Genomic DNA, 23,835 nt, shown 5'->3' on the forward strand with positions numbered 1-23,835 from the left:
AGCCTCTTGAGAGTCCCTTGGACTGCAAGGAGATCCAACCAGTCCACCCTAAAGGAGTTCAGTCCTGGGTGTTCTTTGGAAGGACTGATGTTGAAGCTGAAACTCCATACTTTGGCCACCTGATGCAAAGAACTGACTCATTGGAAAAGACCCTGATGCTGGGAGGGATTGGGGGCAGGAGGAGGTGGGGACAACAGAGGATGAGATGGCTGGATGGCATCACCGACTCGATGGACATGAATTTGGGTAAACTCCACAGCTGGTGATGGACAGGGAGGCTAGCTGTGCTGTGATTTATGGGGTTGCAAAGAGTTGGGTGACTGAGTGACTGAACTGAACTAGAAAATATAAAGATGAAACAAACAATAATAAAGAATACAAAAACTGAAATTTAAAAATACACTGATGAAATGAAGAATAGATTAAATATTACAGAGGAATGGATCAGCAAGGTGGAAGACAGAGAAGTGGAGATTACTGATACTGAACAGAAAAAGAGAAAAAATAATGAAAAGAAACGAGGACAGTTTAAGGGCTTCTGGGGCAACATGAAGCTTCAAATATTTATATTATAGGGGTCCCAGAAGGATAAGAGAAATATAAGAGGGCAAAGAACATATTTGAAACAAAGTAGCTGAAAACTGCCATATCTTGGGAAAGGAAACAGACATCTAGGACCAGGAGGCAAGGAGAGTTCCAAACAAGAAGTCAGAGAACCACATCTAGATACATTGTAACTAAAATGGCAAAGATTAAAGAGAGATTATTAAAAATAAGGGAAGAACAGCTAGTTACAGGATTTCCCTGGTGGAACAGTGGATAAGAATCAGCCTGCCACTGTAGGGGGCTTGGGGTTTAATCCCTGGTCTGGGAAGATTCCACATGCCTCAGAGCAACTAAGTCTGTGTGCCACAACTACTAAACCCATGTTCTAGAGCCCACCAGTCACAATTACTGAGTCTGAATAACACAACTAATGAAGCTTGTGCCCCTAGAGCCTGTGTTCTGCCACAAGAGCATCCATGGCTAGAAGCCCTTGCATCACAACAAAGAGTAGTCGCTGCTCCCCACAACTAGAGAAAGCCTGTGTGCAGCAACAAAGACCCAGCGCCACCAGAAATAAATAAATTTTAAAAAATGAAATAAAATATCTTTTTTAAAAAAGCTAATTACAAACAAGGAAGTTCCAGTAAAATTCACAGCTGAATTTTCAGCAGAAACTCTGTAGACCAGAAGGGAGGGGCACACGTATTTGAAGTGATGAGTGGGGATAATGTACAGCCAAGAACTCTACTCAGCAAGGATCTTATTTAGATTTGATAGACAGATCAAAAACTACAGACAAGTACAAGCTAAAACAATTCAGCATCACCAAATAAGCTTTCCAGGAAATGTTAATGGAAATTCTCTAAGCCAAAAAAGACAACTAGAAACATGAGTGATACAAGGGAAAAATTTCATCAGTAAGGGCAACCATATAAGTAGGAAATCATCCATGCACAAAGCTACCTGGAAGGTTAAAAGGCAAAAGTAGTAAAATCAGCTATATCTACAATAATCAGTTAAGGGAAACACAAAACAATTAGATGAAAAATCTAATCAAAGCAATAGTCTTGAGGGGAGGAGAGTACAAATGCAGAATTGGCAAAATGCATCTGAAATTAATAGATCAGCAACCTAAAATAATCATATATTTTTATAAACTTCATGGTAACCACAAACCAAAAATCCATAATAGATATATATATATACCAAAAAAGAAAAATGAATCCAATCATAATACTAGAGATAACATCAAATCACAGAAGAAAAGAAACAACAATGAAACCCCAAAAACAACCCCAAACAATTAACAAATGGCAATAAGCACATATATATCGATAATTAATTTAAATGTAAGGTGAATTACATTTAAATGTAAACAGACTAAATGCTCCAATCAAAACACATAGAGTGAATGAATGGATACAAAACAAAACTTGTATATAAGCTGCTTACCAAGAGATTCACTTCATATCTAATGTTGCACTCAGACTGAAAGTGAAGGGATGGAAAAGGTATTCCATGCAAATGGAAATGGAAAGAAATCCAGGATAGGAAAACATACATCAAATAAAACAGACTTTAAAATAAAGACTGAGAGGACTTTCAAGATGGCAGAAGGGTAAGACAGGGCGATCACTGTCCTCCGCACAAATGTGTAAAAAATATATCTGCATGTGGAGCAACTCCTACAGAACACTTCTGGATGCTAGCAGAAGACCCCAGACTTCCAAAAAGACACGCTAACCTTCACAGAATGAGGTAGGGCAAAAGATATAAGAAAAAAAGAGACAGAGGATTTGGAATGGACCAGTGTCTTGGGAAGAGAGTTGTGAAGGAGGAAACGTTCCCACATACTCAGAAATTTCCTCATAGGTGGGGACAGAGGAGCGCTTGGGAATTTCAGAGAGGAACACAGCAACAGGTGTTTGGATGGAAGCAAAACGGACAGAATTCACCACAGAAATTGTTGCCAACCCGCACTTCCCAGCTGCGTCGGTGTTTGCATGCCCGGTAAGTGGGGGTAAGAAGTGGGGCCGGGGTGCTGAGGCTCAGCTAGTAAGTGGGGGCGGGGCGCTAAGTGGGGGCGGGGCGCTAAGTGGGGGCTGGGCGCTTAGGCTCAGGTGGTAAGTGGGGGCGGGGCACTGAGGCTCAGGTGGTAAGTGGGGGCGGGGCACTGAGGCTCAGGTGGTAAGTGGGGGCTGGGGCACTGAGGCTCAGGTGGTAAGTGGGGGCGGGGCGCTGAGGCTCAGGTGGTAAGTGGGGGTGGGGCACTGAGGTTCAGGTGGTAAGTGGGGGCGGGGCGCTGAGGCTCAGGTGGTAAGTGGGGGCGGGGCACTGAGGCTCAGGTGGTAAGTAGGGGCGGGGCGCTGAGGCTCAGATGGTAAGTGGGGGCGGGGTGGTAAGTGGGGGCGGGGTGCTGAGGCTCAGATGATAAGTAGGGGCGGGGTGGTAAGTGGGGGTGGGGCACTGAGGCTCAGATGATAAGTGGGGGCGGGGTGGTAAGTGGGGGCGGGGTGCTGAGGCTCAGGTGGTAAGTGGGGGCGGGGTGCTGAGGCTCAGGTGGTAAGTGGGGGGCGGGGGTGGTAAGTGGGGGCGGGGTGCTGAGGCTCAGGTGGTAAGTGGGGGCGGGGCACTGAGGCTCAGGTGGTAAGTGGGGGCGGGGCACTGAGGCTCAGGTGGTAAGTGGGGGCTGGGGCACTGAGGCTCAGGTGGTAAGTGGGGGCGGGGCGCTGAGGCTCAGGTGGTAAGTGGGGGTGGGGCACTGAGGTTCAGGTGGTAAGTGGGGGCGGGGCGCTGAGGCTCAGGTGGTAAGTGGGGGCGGGGCGCTGAGGCTCAGGTGGTAAGTAGGGGCGGGGCGCTGAGGCTCAGATGGTAAGTGGGGGCGGGGTGGTAAGTGGGGGCGGGGTGCTGAGGCTCAGATGATAAGTGGGGGTGGGGTGGTAAGTGGGGGTGGGGCGCTGAGGCTCAGATGATAAGTGGGGGCGGGGTGGTAAGTGGGGGCGGGGTGCTGAGGCTCAGGTGGTAAGTGGGGGCGGGGTGCTGAGGCTCAGGTGGTAAGTGGGGGCGGGGTGGTAAGTGGGGGCGGGGTGCTGAGGCTCAGGTGGTAAGTGGGGGCGGGGTGCTGAGGCTCAGGTGGTAAGTGGGGGTGGGGTGCTAAGTGGGGGCGGGGCGCTGAGGCTCAGGTGGTAAGTAGGGGCCGGGCGCTGAGGCTCAGATGGTAAGTGGGGGCGGAGTGGTAAGTAGGGGCGGGGCGCTGAGGCTCAGATGGTAAGTGGGGGCGGGGTGGTAAGTGGGGGCGGGGTGCTGAGGCTCAGATGATAAGTGGGGGCGGGGTGGTAAGTGGGGGCGGGGCGCTGAGGCTCAGATGATAAGTGGGGGTGGGGCGCTAAGTGGGGGCGGGGCACTGAGGCGCAGGTGGTAAGTAAGTGGGGGCGGGGTGGTAAGTGGGGGCGGGGCGCTGAGGCTCAGGCTCCGAGCGTTGGAGCCCAGGCAGAAGGCTGGGATTGACTGTGTACCATCCAAGAGTGGCAGTATGGCACAGATGAGGGGGGCAGGAAAAAGCCTGGGCCTGCTGGGAAGGCAGGTCATTGTCGCGGGAACCCTCTAACTCACAAGCTCGAAGGGCCCCGCCTTCACGCGTGCCATAGGCAGTACCAGCCTTGGCTGCGGACTGCGACCCCAGAGATTGACATGCTGCTGGCTACCACCAAAGCCTGTGTGAGTACGAGACATGGGACAAAACAGCGACGCGGTCCCAACCCCAGAGGCAGCAGCTGCCAGCAAGCCGTGAACAAGCACAGGCCCTGCCCACAGCTCCCTGGGGGCCCGAGCAGCCTGGCTCTACCCAGGGACTCACAGTCTGGGGGCAGCCCCCCTGAGAGTGTGCACAAACCCCTCGGACTGCAGCAACTGCCCGCAGGCCTCGGCTGCAGCAGGCAGCCCCCACACCCCCGTCATCGCTGCTGTTCTCCCCCATCGCTCCAGCCCGAGCAAGTGAGTCCTAATAAACTGCTCCTTTGGCCCTTTTGTCTGGGCAGGGAACAGACCTGGAGAGCAGCCTACACACAAAGGGAGGTCAAATCAAAGCTGAGCGCCAGAGGCTGTGTGGCCAAAGAGGAGGAAGGGAATTTGCTCCTGTGGTCATAGGTGCACTGGTTAAATCCCCACAGTTTGCCTGAGACTGGACTGAGGGGGTAATTGTGGACTTTGGAAAAAAGTACAAGCCAGATCCGAGCCTGAGCTGACCCCCACAGCAGCCGCAGCAGGTCCACAGACCTTCCCAGAAATATTGGCGGACTTTTGGCATAGGCAGATTGCCTGGTGCTTGAGGACACAGCCAAGGACAATGGTGGACATTCTTCTTACTACAACTCTCTTTCTATTTTTTTTGGTCTTTTTTCACTTTCATATTGTCCTATTGTTCTTTTTCATTATTCCTTTAATTTTTATAACTTACTTTTTCTTTTTTAAAAGTTTTTATTTTAAATAAATTTATTTTATTTGGTTTTTTTCCTATTTTTACAGTACTCTTGTGAGGCTGTCACGGCTAACGCCATGGCAGGCAGCCTAGATTAGGAGTAGGCCTGGTTTCCTGGGGTAACATAATTATCAGGCCTCCTGGAGCCAGCCAATCAACATATGCCTAGCCAGAGAAAAGGGAACCTATCAGGGGAAAGCTGAAAGCCCCACCTTAGGCCAACAAAAATTACCTTGCAACTGTGTAACCAATCCACTTATGCCAACTACCCACTGTGTAACCAATCCGATTGCGCCAACTACCTGCTGCTTATTTTGACCTAATAAATACCCGAGAGAACTGGGGCTCGGGGCCTTTCGTCCTCACACACCTGGTGAGGGCGGGAGGCCCTGGCTCAAGTCAGTAATAAATTCCCCTATTGCGAGTTGCATTGTTTTGAGGAGTCTTCTTTCCTGACCGGGGACTCGGACTACGGGCAGAACACTCTTTAGTTATTTTGCATTTTTCCATGCTTTTAATTTTGTATTTTGCTAGTCTAGTTTTTAGTATGAGTTTTCACTTATAGTTTTGTTTTTTGGCTTGACTGTACTCTTCTTTTTTGGTTCCTGTTTTTATTTTTTATTTTTCTTCTTTTTTCTCTCTTCATTTCTCTCTGTGACTGTGTGTTTCTTTGGGTGTTCTTGTCTGCTGAGTGTTGCTTTCACCATTTGTCTTGGGGTTTTATCTGTCCATTCTTTTTTGTTATTGTTTCTATGTTTGTTTGACTTTCTTTTCTTCTTTTTATTTTTAAATTCTTTTTTCCCTATATATTTTTCTGTCTCTCTTTCTCTTTATCTTCTTTGCTGTGTGGCTTGAGAAGTCTTGGTGCTATAGTAAGGGGTCAGGCCTGAAGCTCCAAGGTGGGAGACAAGTCCAGGATGGTGGGCCACCAGAGAACTCCTGACCCCATGACACATTAATCAGTGAGAGCTCTCCCAAAGGCCACCAACTCAACATTAAGACCAGGCCCCATCCAAGGTCAGCAAGCCACAGTGCCAGACGCCTCATGCTAAACCTTACAGCGAAGCAGTGACACAACACTGCCCACCTGCAGATAGGCTGCCCAAAGCCATACCAAGCCCACGGACACCCCAAAACACAGCACTGGACACAGCGCTGCCCTTCAGAGAGAGAAGGTCCAGGTCCACTCATCAGGACAGAGGCAGCCAGCAAACCTCACAAGGCCCTGGTCCAGCCCGTTCACAAGGAGGACTGTGAATGAGAGGACTACAAACCTGAAACGTGCGGGAAGGAGACTTCAAACAGTAAATCAAACAAAATGAAAAGACAGAGAAACATGCAACAGATGACGCGCATGTGTGGGTGCTAAGCTGCTTGACTTGTCCGACTCTGTGCAACCCTGGACTGTAGCCTGCCAGGCTTTTCTGTCCGTGGAATTCTCCAGGCAAGAATACTAGAGTGGGTTGCTATGCCCTCCTTCTGGGGATATTCCTAATCCAGGGATTGAACCTGTGTCTCTTATGTCTCCTGTATTGGCAGGTGGGTTCTTTACCACTATCACCACAAGGGAAGCCCAACAGATGAAGGAACATGGTGAAAACCTAAAATGTCAAACAAATGAAGAGGAAATAGGCAATTTATCTGAAAAAGATTTCACAGTAATGATAGTAAAGATGATCCAAAATCTTGGAATTAAAATGGAGGCCTAGATAAGTAGAATGGAGGTACAGATTGAAAAGATATAAGAAATATTTAACAAGGACTTAGAAGAAATCAAGACTAGACAAACAGCAATGAGTAACACAATAACTGAGGTTAAAAATACACTAGAGGGGACCAACAGCATAATAACTGGGAAGAAAAGGAAGCTGGAAGATAGAATGGTGGAAATAACTGAAGCAGAGCAGAATAAAGAATGAAAATAAATGAGGATAGTCTTGGAGACATCCAGGACAACATTACATGTCCAAATTATATGGGTCCCAGAAGAAGAAGAGAAAAAGAAAGGGTATGAAAAAGTATTTGAGGAAATTATAGTTGAAAACTTCCCTAACATGGAAAAGGAAATAGCCATCCACGTACAGGAAGCCCAGAGAATCCCACACAGGATAAACCCAAAGAGAAACATACCAAGAACATATTAATCAAACTAATGAAAAATAATAAAAAGAAAAATATTGAAAACATCAAGGGAAAAGCAATAAATAACATATAAGGGGATCCCCATAAGGCCCACAGGTGATCTTTCCACAGAAATTCTGCAGTCTAGAAGGGACTGGCAGGATATACTTAAAGTGATGAAAGGAAAAAATCTACAACCAAGCTTACTCTACCCAGCAAGGATCTCATTCAGATTCAGTGGAGAAGTCAAAAGCTTTACAGATAAGTAAAAGTTTAGAGAATTCAACACAATCAAACCAACTTTACAACAAATGCTAAAGGTACTTCTCTAGACAGGAAACACAAGAGAAAGAAAAGACAACCCCCAAGCAATAAAGTAAATGGTAATAGGATCATTCCTATCAATAATTACCTTACATGTAATGGATTAAATGCTCCAATCAGAAGACACAGACTGGCTAAATGGATACAAAAACAAAACCCCTACATATGCTGTCTACAAGAGACCCACTTTGGACCTAGGGACACATATAGACTGAAAGTGAGGGCCTGGAAAAAATATTCCATGCAAATGGAAATAAAAAGAAAGCAGGAATAGCAATCCTCTTCAGATAAAATAGACTTTAAAATAGAGACTGTTACAATAGACAATGATAAATTTTATAACACGGGGAATATAGCCAATACTTTATAATAAGTAGAAATGGACTGTAACTTTTAAAATTGTGAATCACAATGTTGTACACCTGAAATTTCTGTAATAATGTACATCAACTATATCTCAAGAAAAAATATACAAAGGACTGTGCATTCAAGCACCGTATCATTTTTACCTATTGAATCAGCAAAGATTATGGAAGGAAATCATAATTCATGATTGAGGGTGCAGGGAAATGCCACTCCCACAAACTGTTGATGATGATATAAACTGATATTCCCTTTTTAAAAAATTTACTTATTTTTAATTGAAGGATAATTGCTTTACTGATACTTCCTTTTGAAAGCTAATTTAGCAATATGTTTTCAAAACCTTAGTTTTATAGCCATTTTGGCAAGAAAGTTCACATCAGATTTTTAAAATATTAAAATAAGTATTAAAAATATTGAGAATGTTTACTGAGATTTTCTACAAGATTTTTCATGAAACCTAGTAATTGGTCAAAGTCTAATGCTGACCAATAGAGCACCAGATATATAAATTGTTTATTGATACAGTGGACTACATTTTAGTTATTAAAAATAATGTTTTAGATGGATAGTTATGGGAAGATCTTCACTCTATATTTTTAAGTTTAAAAAGTGAATTATAACACAGTATGATTACCATGACTCCATTTTTGTAAACTAATATATGTGAAGACCTAAAACATAGGTATATATATATCACCAGTTGTTTCTAAGTAGTGGGATGACTGTGACTTCCATGACTATGATTTTTAAGGTTGTCTTCTTATGTAAATTAAAAAAATATACTATTTTTGTCATGAGTGCAGTGGAGTTGGCACTTACATACACTAACAGGAATGTAACATAATACATTCGAGGCTGTCAGTTGGCAATATGTTTTACAATTATTAAATTGTGTGTATATTTTGGCCTGGTCATTCTAATTCTTGTAATTTATTCTAAGAATTAGTCATAGCTATGTATAAAGATTTATATGAAAATTTTTCATTGGATTTTATTTATAGTGTCAGAAAATTGGAAATAGCTTGAAAATTGAACATAAAAGGATTGGTTAAATATGTTATGGCACAGGAATCTGAAAAAGCTGGCATAGATGATCTTATATACAAAGCAGAAATAGAGACACAGACATTGAGAATAAATGTATGGATACCAAGGGGTAAGGTGGGGATGGGATCCATTAGGAGACTGGGATTGACATGTATGTACTATTGATAATGTGTATAAAATAGATAACTAATGAGAACCATTAGTATAGCAAAGGGCCTCTACTCAGTGCTCTGTGGTGACTTAGATGGGAAGGAAATCCAAAAAAGAGGGGACATGTGGTAATATACATGTTTCGATGCTATTCTTTCAAATCATCCCACCCTCGCCTTCTCTGACAGAGTTCAAAAGTCTGTTCTTTACACCTGTGTCTCTTTTGCTGTCTCGCATATAGAGTCATCATTACCATCTTTCTAAATTCCATATATATGTGTTAATATACTGTACTGGTATTTTTCTTTCTGAATTACTTCACTCTGTATAATAGGCTCCAGTTTCATCCACCTCATTAGAACTGATTCAAATGCGTTCTTTTAAATAGCTGAGTAATATTCGATTGTGTATATGTACCACAGCTTTCTTATCCATTCGTCTGCTAGTGAGCATCTAGGTTGCTTCCATGTCCTAGCTATTGTAAACAGTGCTGCGATGAACATTGGGGTGCACGTGTCTCTTTCAGATCTGGTTTCCTCGGTGTGTATGCCCAGCAGTGGGATTGCTGGGTCATATGGCAGACATAGATGTAAAGAACAGACTTTTGCACTCTGTGGGAGAAGGCGAGGGTGGGGTGATTTGAGAGAATAGTGTTGAAATATGTAAATTATCATATGTGAAATAGATCACCAGTCCAGGTTCGATGCATGAGACAGGTGCTCAGGGCTGGTGCACTGGGATGATGCAGAGGGATGGGATGGGGAGGGAGGTGGGAGGGGGGGTTCAGGATGGGGAACACATGTACACCCATGGCTGATTCTTGTGAATGTATGGCAAAAACCACTACAATATTGTAAAGTAATTAGCCTCTAATTAAAAGAAATAAATTAATTAAAAAATATATATATTAGAAAAAGAAAAATTTAAAAAAGAAAGAGGGGCTATATGTATCTGCATAGCTGATTCACTTTGCTGTACAGTAGAAATTAGCACTGAAACATATACATTACCATATGTAAAATAGATAGCCAGTGTGCATGCGATGTATGAAGCAGGGCACCCAAAGCTGGTGCTCTGTGACAACCTGGAGGGGTTGGGGGGAGGGAGGTAAGTGGGGGATTCTAGGTGGAGAGAATGCATGTATACCTGTAGCTGATTCATATCGATACATGGAGCATCCATCACAATCCTGTTAAGTAATTATACTCCAATTAAATAAATAAACTTAAAAAAGAAACCACGTTATAGAAGACTTTTTAATGTCACACAAAAAAACATTAGTGGTATGTATGGTTATGGTAAGTAGAAAAATCAGATTTCAAAATGATAAGCATACACAGGATGATTCTGATTTTGAAAAATAAATTATATTATTAAAAGTAAAAAAATTCCTTCTTATGATTTATCTGTATTTTATGCTATCTCTTCAGTGAACTGGAGATACTTTTGTATAATATATTTAATTTAAACAATATGAAGAATTATAAAAATGCAGCATACTTATGTTAACATTTTCTAAAAAGACCACTTTAGTAGAGTTGAAGTCATGAGGCTAAAAATTTTTAATAATAATAATTGCTACTATTAATTTAATAGTTCCTGCATTCCAGACACTGCAAAATTCTTTGTATGTCCTTGTAGTAACACTATCAAGTAGGAATCACTGTATCCTGACTTCAAGGATGCTGGGAGTGAGGCTCAGAAAGATTAAATGACTTCCTCATGGTCACCCAACCAATAGAGGATGGAGATAGGCTTTGAATTCTGATTTGTCTTTTAGATTCATGCTCTTGACTTTATACTGCCTTCATTCTCAGTAAGCAGTTACAAATTATTTTAAAATCAGTTATTTTAGTGCCAGTTATGTAATTTGGTGGATTATCTAGACCTCTTTCTTTGTTCTTTCTTCTCGCTATCTTTTTACAAATCTTACTCTCCCTTGTTGGAAAATTTGTTCTATACTTGATACTCCTGTGAGAGATCTGATGCAGATACATGTCAAACTGTGTTTGTATTCAGGGTTTGGGTTATCTATTTACACTTGAATCCAGGTTATTCCTGTCTCCTTTCATCAGTAGTCACTGAGAGCACTTTTGTATCAAAAGCCTGAAAACACCATCTTTCTCTTAGATCTCTTAGATCTATGTGATAGATTGTGATTTTTTTCTCTTTTACATAAGCTTGAATTTTTTTTTTTCCCTTCTGACTGTAATAGGGAAGAAGGAATCTGACTCCATATTGGATCTGTTCCTTTGTATTCTGTTGCTTTTGTTACAAGTAAGAATGATACATGATAACCTTTTCTCAAGGCTCTGATCTTTAAGGTGTAATACTTTCCCACTCATATAGAGATAAAAAGTTGCAGAACAGAGAAAAACTTTGTCTTTCTGGAGGTTTACAGGAACATGATGACCTGACCTACCCGGACAATTGCAAGAACAAAGGATTCTGACACCAAAATATTTGCAACAACCAACCACACCCCCTCCACTTTTAGTATAAAAGAATCCTGAATTCTAATTTGAGAAAGATGGTTCTTTGGGACACTAGTCCATCATTTTTTCAGACTCTGACTTTCTGAATAAATCATTGTTCCTTGCCCCACCTACTTGTCTCAGGATTTGTTGGCCTGTCGTGAGATGAGCAGTATAAGCTTGGCCTTGGTAACATGATTATACATCTAATATGCATTTACTTGTTGAAAAATTTCCAGCCCTCATCTCAGTTTGAATTAGCTGAAATCGAGTGGCAGTGGAAAGTAGGGACGTCAGGCCATGCATTTGTAAGTCTCGGCTGCAATCCCTGAAACTGGTGACAGGGCAGTGAGACCCGGGGCAGTCTCAGAGTCTGGAGGGAGCATCTGGAGGTCTACAAAGTGATGATAAAGCAAGTGGCCACAGCCTAGTTACTCTATACCCCTTGCTTTATTTTCCTTTGCAGCACTGATCATTACCAGTAATTACAGTTCCATATGTTTGTTAGTTTATTTTCTGTCCCCGCTCTGTCTCCATGAAAGCAGGGACAGTCTTACTCATAACTCAGTCTTCAGTAGGATAAGTAGAATCCTACTAGGATTCACCTAGAAGAATGTCTGGAATATAGTCTAGGCATTTAGTAAATATTTATTAAATCAACAAATAAAAGAACTGTGATGATGAATGACGCAGAGAAGATAAGAAGAAAGATTGTGAGGGGAGAAAAATTAGATAGGAAGGTATGGAGGTAGGTTAAAATGAAAGTTTTCCCCCAAATGACTGCTGTGTCCATAAACTAGACTCCTGCAATATTTCCCCTATTTAAAAGCAACAAAGTCTCCATTAGCAAAAATGTAGTTGTGAAGGTTAAATGAACACAGTCCACAATGACTTTACACAATTGTTGTATCCACAGAACTGGAAAAAAAATCTTCAAAGTCCTTAGGTGACCTCAGCTATTGTATCACCAAATTCCAGTTAAGGCAAACAATTCCACAGCATGCCACTGCCTGCTGGGTGGAATTCTCTTCTTCCTTCCCTCTTTGAGAAGTTCTAAAAATGTGTGATTAGCAATCAAACTTCAAAGCAGAGAGCCAGAGGAGGGTTTGACAAGAGCAACTTGAAAGGTATCTGAAATCTCTATGCCACTAACTAGTTAGTATTTTACTGAATTAAACTCTTTTATGTTCCTACTATCTGCATTTATCCACAAATTTCTTTCTTTCTTTTTTTTTTAATCCACAAATTTCAAGCATCATTTTAGTTTCTTTCTTTCTGTGTATCGACTTGTTCAGTTTCCTGTGAGTCAGTTTACAAAGGGAGGGGGAACCAACATTTCTGAACTCCTATTGTGCCAGGTATGGCACTGAAAACTTCATATGGATCATCCCATCTAATCTTCACAATACTCTGGGGGGGGGGGGGGGAGATGGTATTGAATCCATGTAAGAGATAAGAAAATTGAGGCTCAAAAGTTAAGTGTCTTGCCTAAAATCACACAAATAATGACTGGCAGAGGCAAGATGCAAACCAATTCTGCCCAAATAACACCACAGTTCTTATTGGCGGTGGTTGTGGTCAGACACTTCAGTTGTGTCCAAATCTTTGCAGCTCCATGGACTGTAGGCCACCAGGCTCCTCTGTCCATGGGATTTTCCCAGCAAGAATATTGGAGTGGGTTGCCATTTCCTTCTCCAGGGGATCGTCCCAGCCAAGGGATTGGAACTGCGTCTCCTGCATCTCCTGCATTGCAGGTGGATTCTTTACTGCTGAGCAACCAGGAAAGCCCACAGTTCTTATCAGTTTGTGGCTACTTATGGGCCCTGTGCTGCACATCAGCCTTGCTTTGTTAAATGGTTTCTTTCTGAGTAAATAGTTAAATTTAACAGAGTATTATTGTAGGTGTACCATTGTCCACTCTTTCGGTAATAGTTTTTCCTCACCTTTTATCATATACACGTATAGTCAGTCCTTTTCCTCCAAAGAATTCAGTGATCTTTGCACTTTCAAAATGCCTGAAAATTCCAGACACAATATGATCAAATAATGAGACATTGTGTAATCTAAAATGGCACTTCCGTCCAGTCTGATTCTTCCCCAGGTATGTGGGCCTGTGGGAGGCAGTGGTGCTGTGTAATGTTCGGGTAGCAAGGAGGTAAGTAAAGAGCTACGGGTGGCTATCTTAGGTCTGTTAGAGCCACACTTTCCAAGAAACAAACTCACTCAGAAAGACAATGCAGATAGTGGAGTGCAGTTTATTACACCGGCGGGCCCAAGGCAGAGTCTCCTCTTAGCCAAGGACCCTGACCAGCATTTGTGAAAATCTTTTATACCCAATGTGTACATGTCCAAACCCACCACTCCAAATCCCTTGAGGCTTACAAAGGAAGGGTAAATACAATCACAATAACCCCATCATTCACGTGTTATGTGTTCAAACAGTTAATAATAAGTCCTCGGTTACATTCCAACCAGTTAATAACCGATAAGCCTGTGGTTACACTCTGATAGATACTGTCCGGAGGCAGGGGTGATTAGTGTCTGTTTTCTCTTAGGTGATGAGTAACCTAGATATGATCTTCAAGGTTCCCCTGTCTGGAGGGGGTCTTATCCTTCCATTGTCGTTCCCACAGGCACTAAGCAGAGGGTTCAGAGTCCACTGGAGAGGTGGCCCAGCACGATCAGCACGGACAGGCCTCAGATGGAGTCCAGGCCCCATGAATTCCTTCTTCAGGTCAACCTGAGCATGGGAGAGGGGCGCTCTGAAGGACACCACTTTCTCCCTACCTGCCCCCCACACTGTTGTGTTGCTCTGGTATCCCTGAGCAAACCCTAGAAGAAGCTTCCCTGGGCCTGAGGACTGATCGCTGACAGAGGCTTCCTGACTGTGCTCGTCCACTCTGATACTCTCCTGCCTCTTCTGTGCTGTGCGGTCCCCCCAGCTCCACACGTTTTTGTCAGGATGGCAGGTTTATTAAAATACTTCTTACCTCCCCAAACCAGCGCATCCTTTTTGTGCTCCCTATAATCTGTGCTAGAAGGCTTCAAGTCATCCTTGACTTTCCTAATGCTCAAATATTCAATTAGTCACTAGCTTCCGTCATTTGTATTTCGTTTTTTACTTTTTATTTTGTATTGCTATATAGCCAATTAACAATGTTGTGGTAGTTTCAGGTGAACAGCGAAGGGACTTAGCCATGCATGCACATGTATCCATTCTCCCCCAAACTCTCCTCCCATCCAGGCTGAGACATAACAGTGAGCAGAGTTCCATGTGCTGTCAGTAGGTCCCGGTTGGTTATCCATTTTAAGTAGAGCGGTGTGTACATGTTCATCTCAAATTCCCTAACTGTCCCTTCTTTTCATCTTCCTCCCTGGCAACCATGTGGACATTTGAAATTTAAAGCTTGTACTGAGTCTGTCCCATCCATCCATCCATCCAAACATCCATTCATCCAACCATCCATCCATCCAACCATCCATCCATCCAACCATCCACCCATTCTTCTGCGTGTCTGTTGTGTTCTAGATGCTGTATAAGATGCTGTGAATTCAGAGATGATTGAGATGTGGACCTAGTTTTCACTTTTACATTATAGCTCAAAACACAAGCGAAAATTTCATTACCTAAAACTTAAGTTTCTACACTTGAATATGGTGGCGTTCGGGGTTCTCTACTACCAGGACTCCAGGGCCTCTCCAGCGTCCCGTCCCACACCTGTATCCCCTCACGCGGTATTCCCGTCTGACTGTTCTGCAACCCTCCACACCTCTCCCCTTTGTCTGTGCCCAGACTGATTCCCCAAGACCTTACCTACTGAAAACCCTATTTACCCGCTAAAGCTCAGCGCAAAGGCCTGCATCTCTTTGAAGTTCTCTCCATCATCTGCCCAGAGTTAGTAATTTTTCTTCTTGTTCTCACAGTGCTTGTGCCTCAAGAATAGGATTTACTTCAATTAGCCTGGGATAAACCATCATTAACATTGTTGCTCCCCTATTAGATTAGAGAAACCTCTAAGGCAATAACTTGATTCATTCCACTTACATGGTTCAGTAAATCTCTTGTTGGCTGTAAGACTGTTCAGCAAAGAAAAAATTATGATTATATGATATTCATATTGAATTATCTGATATAATTCAACTTAATTCTTAATTCTATTGCCTTTTCCTCACCTCACTTTCCTTTTGGCCCCTAGGTCCTCCTTTTTTGGTGTATAAATTTGTCCTCATCAAGTGATTCTATTGAGAGAAATATTTGTCTGACTGCCACCGATGCTTTGAAGGAGGTACCTCACATCCTGTGAAAAGCAGATTCAGCCTGGATTCAAATCCTGACCCACCATGTGACCTTGAGACTATTAAGTTATCATTTCCATACCTCAGCTATAAAAGGGTAATTAATAAGGATCACCCTATAGGATGGTTGCAAGAATTAACTGAAATATATATGAAGCATGTAGAATAGTGTGTGGAACATAGAAAGTACCCAATAAAGGTTAGACCTAATACCATTTCCAAAAAAATTGCTGTGATGACATTTAGATTTATAAGAACACAAGGCAGAATAATAACATTTAGTAAGTTCCTTTGAGTGTATCAAGATATTTCTTGGGTTGTATGATTCAATTAGTGAATCATTTGTGAATTAACTTTCTCAGTATGTTATACTTCAAACTAAATATTACTCAAGAATGATGGCACAAAGTTTGAAGCATTTGGCATTAACTTTAAGGCTTGTTAAAATAAAACTTACATATTTTCTACTGACACCCTGCAGCTCCTCCTCCTCACTTGGCTTTCTCATACCTCTGTATGCTTTGGTCATTTATCCTGCTGAGAAAGTCTTTACTTTCTTTGCTGAAATCTATGTTCCTCATCATTGGAACAGCCTGTTCAAACATTCTGTTGCTCCCAGAATTCTTTTCTGACTGATCCTACCTGAGTCTGAAGGCCCAAAAGATAGAAGTGCTAAGGAGCTTCCACCAGTTGTCACATTATTTAGCATTTGTTCATCATAATATTTATAAATATTTTAAATCAGTCTCAGGTATGTTCTCCCTGCAATTAGATATCCAGTTCTCCAAAGGCTGTGTCATTTTGCCCCCAAGATTTTTCACCCCACTCTTTGCAGTGAGAAACTCCTGATTCATCTCATCTTTGCCCTGTTGCTCTGTGGGTACCAACAGCCTTGGCCAGCTTTGAGGAAATGCATAATACTATTACTTGCTCTGACTATTCCACATGAAGATTCCAAATAAAGATGGAGCAAAAACTTTGGCAATTATTCTTGCCTGGGACAGATGAATGGCTATAGTGCCCTAGTCCCTTGATGGCACCTGTCTGTATCCCGAGCACTATGAACACAGATGTTCAGAATATATGTTCAGGGAGAGAGCCGAAGGCAAGTACCGTGGTGGTGGAGTTCCTCTGTTGGCTAACTTCTGTCTCCTCCACATCGGCATGTCCGGTCTGTCATACTCTTATTACATGGCTTTGGTTCAGGATGCTCATGCTGTGTCTGCTGTCAACCATGTTCACTGCCAGACTTTTCTTGTGAAAGAGGCCTGTATGCCTAACGCAGTGCAGGTGGGTCCCACTGTCCAGATTCCTGTCCCTGTAAAGGGAAATGTCAGCACTGATGATGACAGACGCCTGTTTAACTTCAGGTTATACATCTGTATAACAGCAATAAGGGCATGCATGTTGGTGGTCGCCAGAACCTTCTCTTTACCATCTCAGGCACTCCGTTATGGCAGCCCTCCGCTCCACCATCATTTCACAACATTTCATGGGGTTGCCTTCTTTTGAGAGCCTTGCTGTCAGCCAGCCACGTGTTTTAGGGGAATGGCAGCAGATGGTAGCTGAAGCAATGGTGGTGGCCCGTAGAGGCTACACGAGGCCTGCAACTCCCCGTTTCCATCGCTGCGCAGGATGTAACACTGCTGCGTGGTGTCCACTGTCTGCTCCCGCCTCCGCTGCATGTTTGATTCTGGGACCGCTATCTGGGCAAATTTCCATAGAGTCTTCAAAGGTATTAGGGGCAAGCAGCATCTGTCAGCTGCTGGGCAGCATCCTATGGGTGCAGATGCTCCGATCTTGATGGTGGTGGGTAGTTATCATCATGTCAGCTTCATCCAGACCAAACCTTGATCTTCCTGGGGTCAATGAACTTGAGCTTGGAGTACCAGTCCAGAATTATCCCAGGGGTAGCAAAGACAAGGTGCTCCCCGATCTCTGACCTTGGTGCCCAATTTATTGCCTTGAACAGCATAAGCTATCTTGAGTTCAGGGTAAAATTTTTCCATCTGCTCAATCACTTTTCCCATTTGAAACACCAGCTTAGAAGTCTGGGAGAGGCACAGACAGTGGGGTATCCAACTGCATAACTAACACAAAGGCAGCTGTTTCAGCAGTGCCAGACTGAGACAGGGCAACTAAGTTCTGCAGGGCCTCAGCAAACATCAAAGGCAGCGTGTTCTCTTGTATTTTGGATGGATGGATGAAGCCCACGGTGTAGACTCCTCACAAGACTTTACTGAGTGTAGGGAGGAGTTCAGATCTTGTTGTAGGTTTTCCACCTGGTTTGTGTTATTAATAGAGTTGCTTCTGATCAGCCTGTGGAGTAAAGAGGACAACTCTGTCCTCTTTCTCTTCTTCATCTGTCTTCTCTGCACTAGTGTTGCTCTTGTTTCCTGCTTGTCCACTGCCAGGACCCACAAGGAGGTGGCACAGTCCAGGCTGTGAGTGGGACGCTGGTGCTGGTGAACTCACCAGCTGACGCTGCCTGATTGCCATATGGGGACAACAAAAATTGTTTTCCAACAGAAATGGGAGAATATTATCACACAACACATGAGAATGGGTGCTGAGGAGGTTTCTCACCAAACATGGTTTGGTTTATATATGACAGAGAAGTAGAGAATGTGAACTGAACTGAGGATGGGAAATGAAAACCAACTAAACTCTTGAGAGCCAGTAGTCCGTTGTATTCAAAATTTGCTCACTCATTCATTCAGAATGTTTTAAGAACATATAACCCTAGGTTCTATGGCAATTCAAAATGAGTCAAGGCATTGTATACCGTAATAAGAAACTTATAATTGAGTGATGTTGGGTCAGGGAAGAACAACCAAGGATCCACCAGGCAGAAAGACAGATGCAACTTGACATACTTTTACAACAGCTGAGACTGATAAACCTGCTCCCAACACCAAACCTGCTGCCTGCATTTGCATCCGTATTCTTTGATTTACATCCATGTTACGATGGATGAATTATCCACATTCCTATTTAAGCCAAGCCCCTTCATGTAGTAAATCACATCTTTTCTTGCCTACCCAAGGGCAAGACTAGCAATTTTCACTGTGTACTGCATCACTAGTTTTTTACACAGCTTTATTGAGATATTCACATACCATGTAATTTATCCATTTAAAGTATATAATTCAATTTCCTTGGCATATTACATTACAAATTTTTTAAACTGTGGTGATATATATATATATATATATATATATATATAAAACAAAATTTGTCATGTTAACTGTTCAACTCATTGGCAATAACTATATTCACAATGTTATGCAACCATCCTCACTCTCTATTTCCATGAATTTTCATCACTTTAGATAGAAACTCTATAATTTTGAGGCAATAACTCCTCATTTTTCTCCGCTGTCAGCCCCTGGAAACCTCTAATCTATTTTCTGGTTCTATGAATTTGACATCTATTCTAGATGTTTCATAAAAAAGGAATTGCACAATGTCTGTCCTTTTGTGTCTTGCTAAAAGTGCAAAGTTTTCCACATTCATCCAAGTTGTAGCATGTATCAGAACTTCTGTTTTGTGACTGAACAATGTTTTATTATATATATAAGCCACATTTTCTGTATCTATTCATCTGTTGATGAACATTTGGGTTGTTTCTACTTTTTGGCTATTGTGAATGTTTGACTTCCTGCTTTTAATTATGATGGGTAAATGCTTAGGAGCTGGACAGAATATGATAATTCCATGTATAGCTTTTTGAGGAACCACCAAACTGTTTTCCATAGTAGGTGTACCATTTTACATTTCCATAAGAAATGTGTGAGGGTTCCAATTTTTCTCCATCTTTACTAACACTTTTTTTGTGTTATTGATTGTAACCATTTTAATAGGTATAAATAGATTCTGCTTACATTTCCCTAATGATCAGTGATGCTTAGAATCTTTTCACATACTTATTTCATATTTGTATTTTTGGAGAAATATCTACTCAAGTCCAATATTTTTCAGACTGAATTATCTTTTTATTGTTGAGTTATATTAATTTTTATATGTTTGAGATATTAAGCTTATTTCAGATATATGATTTTAAATATTTTCTATCAACCTTCAGCTTGTTTTTTTCACTTTCTTGATAATACTATGATACAGAAATTTTTTTAATTTTGAAAAAAATTAAATTTATTATTTTCTTTTGTTGTTTCTGCTTTTAGTATCATATCTAAGAATCCATTGCCAAATCCTAGGTCATGAAGATTTACTCCTATTTTTGTCTAAGAATTTAATGATTTTTATGTCACTGATCAATTGTAAATTAATTTTTGTATATGGTGTGAAGTAGGAGGTTCAACTTTATTCTTTTGCATAGGGGAAGTCCAACGTCCTGCAAAACCTGTGAAGAGACTTTTCATTGCCATTGAATATATTTGGCACGCTTGTCCAAAGTCAATTGACCATAGAGGTATGGTTTTATTTCTGAACTCTCAGTTTTTTTCTATTATGTCTAAACTTATGCCATAATCATGCTGCTGTAATTACTGTAGCTTTGTAACAAGTTTTGAAACTGGAAAGTGTGAGTGCTCCTACTTTGCTTTTTTTCAAGATTATTTTTTGACTATTTGAGGTTTTTTCCACATGAATTAAAGGAATGACTTTTTCATTTCTGGAAATTAGGCTATAGGAATTTTGACAGGAATTGCACTGAATCTGTAGATCACTTTCTCTAGTATTGACATTTTAACAATATTAAATTTTGTACCATTAACATAGCATTTCTGTTTATTTAGATCCTATTTTATTTCTTTCAGCAATATTTTCTGGTTTTCAGTGTATAACTCTTATCTCCTTGGTTAATTTTTTCCCAAATATTTTACTCTTTTAGATGTAATTGTAGTTGCTTTCTTAATTCCTTTTCAGATTCTTTATTGCTGGTATATATAAACACAACTGATTTTTTGTGCATTGATCTTATACCCTGAAACTTTGCTACATTCCTTTATTAGTTCTACTAGCTTTCTAGTGGATTCTTTAGAATTTTCTCTATATAAGATTGTGTTATATGTGAATAGAGATAATTTTACTTCTTTCCTTCCGGTCTGGATGTCTTTTACTTATTTATTCTTTCCTCTGGCTACAGCTTCCATTACAACATTGGTGAAAGAAGGCATCCTGATTTTGTTCATGACCTTAGAGGAGGAAAGCTTCTAGTCCTTCACAACTATTTTTTTTTTTAACCTATGGATCTTCCGTAAATGTGCTTTATCATATGGAGGAAGTTCTAGTCTATTCCTAATTCACTCCCATTCACCTCTTATCATGAAAGGGGGTTGGATTTTATAAAACGCCATTCTCTGTCCGTTGAGGTGATCAGGTAGGGTTTTTTCCCCTTTCATTCTATTAATATGATATATTACATTGATTAATTTTCTTTTGTGGAACCACCATTGAATTCATGGAATAAATTTCATTTGGTCATGGTATACAATTCTTGTAATAGGCTGTTGGATTCAATTTCCTAGTATTCTCTTGAGGATCTCTGCATCTGTATTCATCAAGGATATTGATCTGTAATCTTCTCTTTTTCTGATGTTTTTATCTGTGTTCTACACTAGATAAAGACTAAGGTAGTGCTGTCTTCATAGTGCAAGTTAGGATGTGTTCTCTCCTCTTCTACTCTTTGCAAGAATTTGAAAAAGATTGGTGTTAATTCTTTTTTAAATGCCAGGTAGAATTCACCAATAAAGCTGTCTGGTCCTAGATTTTTCTTTGCTGGGAAGTTTTTTGATTCCTGATTCAATATCTTTACTTGTGATAAGTGTTGAGATTTTCTATTTCTTCTTGAATCAGTTTAGGTAGATAATTTGTGTGTTTCTAGGAAGTGGTCCATTTTATCTAGGTCATTTAATTTGTTGGTTCACAGTTGTTCACAATAAAGGATAATGATCATTTTTATTTATGATGACTAATAGTAGTGTCCCCATTTCCATTTCTGATTTTGGATACATACTTCTCTTCTTTCTCAGGGTGCTATTAATTTTTACCCCTCCTTCTCCCCTGCATCCCCTTCCTTCCCTCCTCAATCCTTCCCACCCCCTCTTGCTCACCTTGTTCTCCCCGTCCTCCTCTATTTGCTTTCCTTCCTTCCTTCCTTCCCTCTTTTCTTCCTCCTCCTCCTTTATTATTTCTATCAGAAGGCAAACACACTGTAGAGTAGCCCAGCTTAAAAACATAACCCTCTCTCGACAACTTTGCCCCAAGTCCAGATCTGCCTCAAGTCTCTGCTTTGCTCTACAACAGAAATCCTTGGAAGAGTGATCTATACCAGCTGTCTCCAGTTTCTTTCCACCCGTTCTCTCTTAAAGCCATTTCAATTAGGTCGTCAGTGAAACATCTCTTGCCTAAGTCCATAACAACCTCCGCACTTAGTCATCATTTGACTGGTCCACACTCAGTGCTCTGAACTCTCCCGTAGCTCCTTTCCTTCTCACTGATCTTCTCTGGCCTCATCACTTTAAATCCCACTGATACACAGAGGACTCCCAGATGCCATATTTCTAATTCTGACAACCTCTGTTTTAAACTCCAGGATAGTAAATCCAACTCTCTTTGCAACATCTCTATTTGTATGTTTGATGTCTCAGACTTAATAAGCCCCAGTCTTTTTCTTCACATCTCCTCTTCCTGCTGTCTTCCTCATTTCAGTAAATGCCAACCTCAGGTTTACAGTCATTCATGCCAAAAAAACCTTCAAGCTGTTCTTGACTCTTTTTTTTTTTTTCTCTCTCAGAGTCTGCATCTAATCCATTAGCAAAATCTGCTTGCCTTTTTGAATATACAGAATATGACCTTTCTCCCCATCTGGACTGCTGTCATCTTGATCCCAGTTATCATCATCTCAGCTTTTTGTAATAGCCTCTTTATGAAATAATTGATTAGGCTGGATTGGGACCCTTGTTGCATCATGCGGCATCTTTCATTGTGGCATCTGGCTCTCTAGTTGTGGTACCCAGGCTTCAGTAGTTGTGGTGCACAGGCTCACGAGTTGCATCACACAGGCTTAGTTGCTCTGCGGCCTGTGGGAGGCTATTCCTAAACCAAGGATTGAACCCTCCTCCCCTGCATTGCAGACTGGATTCTTAACCACCAGACCACCAGGAAGTCCCTATAAATAGCCTCTTAACTGACATCCCTGCTTTAGCTTTTGTGTTCTCTGCATGGAACCAGAGTGTTCTTTTTGAACACTAAGTTGATTTATTCCTTTGTTCAAAATCCTCCAGTTTGTCCTATCTCCCCTGAGTAAATGCCGAAGTCCTACAAAGCTTTATACAATCTGTCCTCTGTTAAATCTCTGAGTTTATTTCCTGCTACTCCCCACCTAGCCCACCAGCTGCAGCCGCACGAGTGTTCCTATGGTTCCTTGTGTTTTGGTGCTTGCCATTCCTCTGCTGGAGAGCTCTCATTTCTAACAACCTTGGCTCAGTCCTTCTATTCAGGAATGTGCAACACCCACCCTACTACACCACCCCACCCCTTCCTGAACTTTCTGTGTCTTGCCTGCACTTTTTCTATATAGCATTTGTCACCATCTGTCACGCTATTGTTGTTCAGTTGTTCAGTCGTGTCTGACTCTTTGTGACCCCATGGACAGCAGCACGTCAGGTTTCCCTGACCTTCACCATCTCCTGGAGCTTGGAGAAACTCATGTCCACTGAGTCAGTGATGCCATCCAACCATCTCATTCTCTGTCATCCCCTTCTCCTCTCACCTTCAAACGTTCCCAGCATCAGGGTCTTTTCTAATGAATTGGCTCTTTGGATCAGGAGGCCAAAGTTTTGGAGCTTCAGCTTTAGCATCAGACCTTCCAATGAATACTCAGAGTTGATTTCCTTCAGGACTGACTGGTTTGATGTCCTTGAAGTCCAAGGGACTCTCAAGAGTCTTCTCCAACACCACAGTTCAAAAGCATCAATTCTTTGGAGTTCAGTCTTCTTTATGATCCAACTCTCACATCCGTAGATGACTACTGGAAAAACCATAGCCTTGACTAGACGGATCTTTTTTGGC

The 23,835-nt window shown here is 41.8% G+C and overlaps 1 pseudogene; it reads right to left on the reverse strand.

Moving 5' to 3' along the window:
* Positions 1-16,977: 16,977 nt before the first annotated feature.
* On the reverse strand, positions 16,978-18,300 carry LOC122682028 (annotated as a pseudogene).
* Positions 18,301-23,835: the final 5,535 nt, after the last annotated feature.

This window comes from Cervus elaphus, chromosome 1 (assembly GCF_910594005.1).
Source record: "Cervus elaphus chromosome 1, mCerEla1.1, whole genome shotgun sequence".
NCBI lineage: Eukaryota > Metazoa > Chordata > Mammalia > Artiodactyla > Cervidae > Cervus > Cervus elaphus.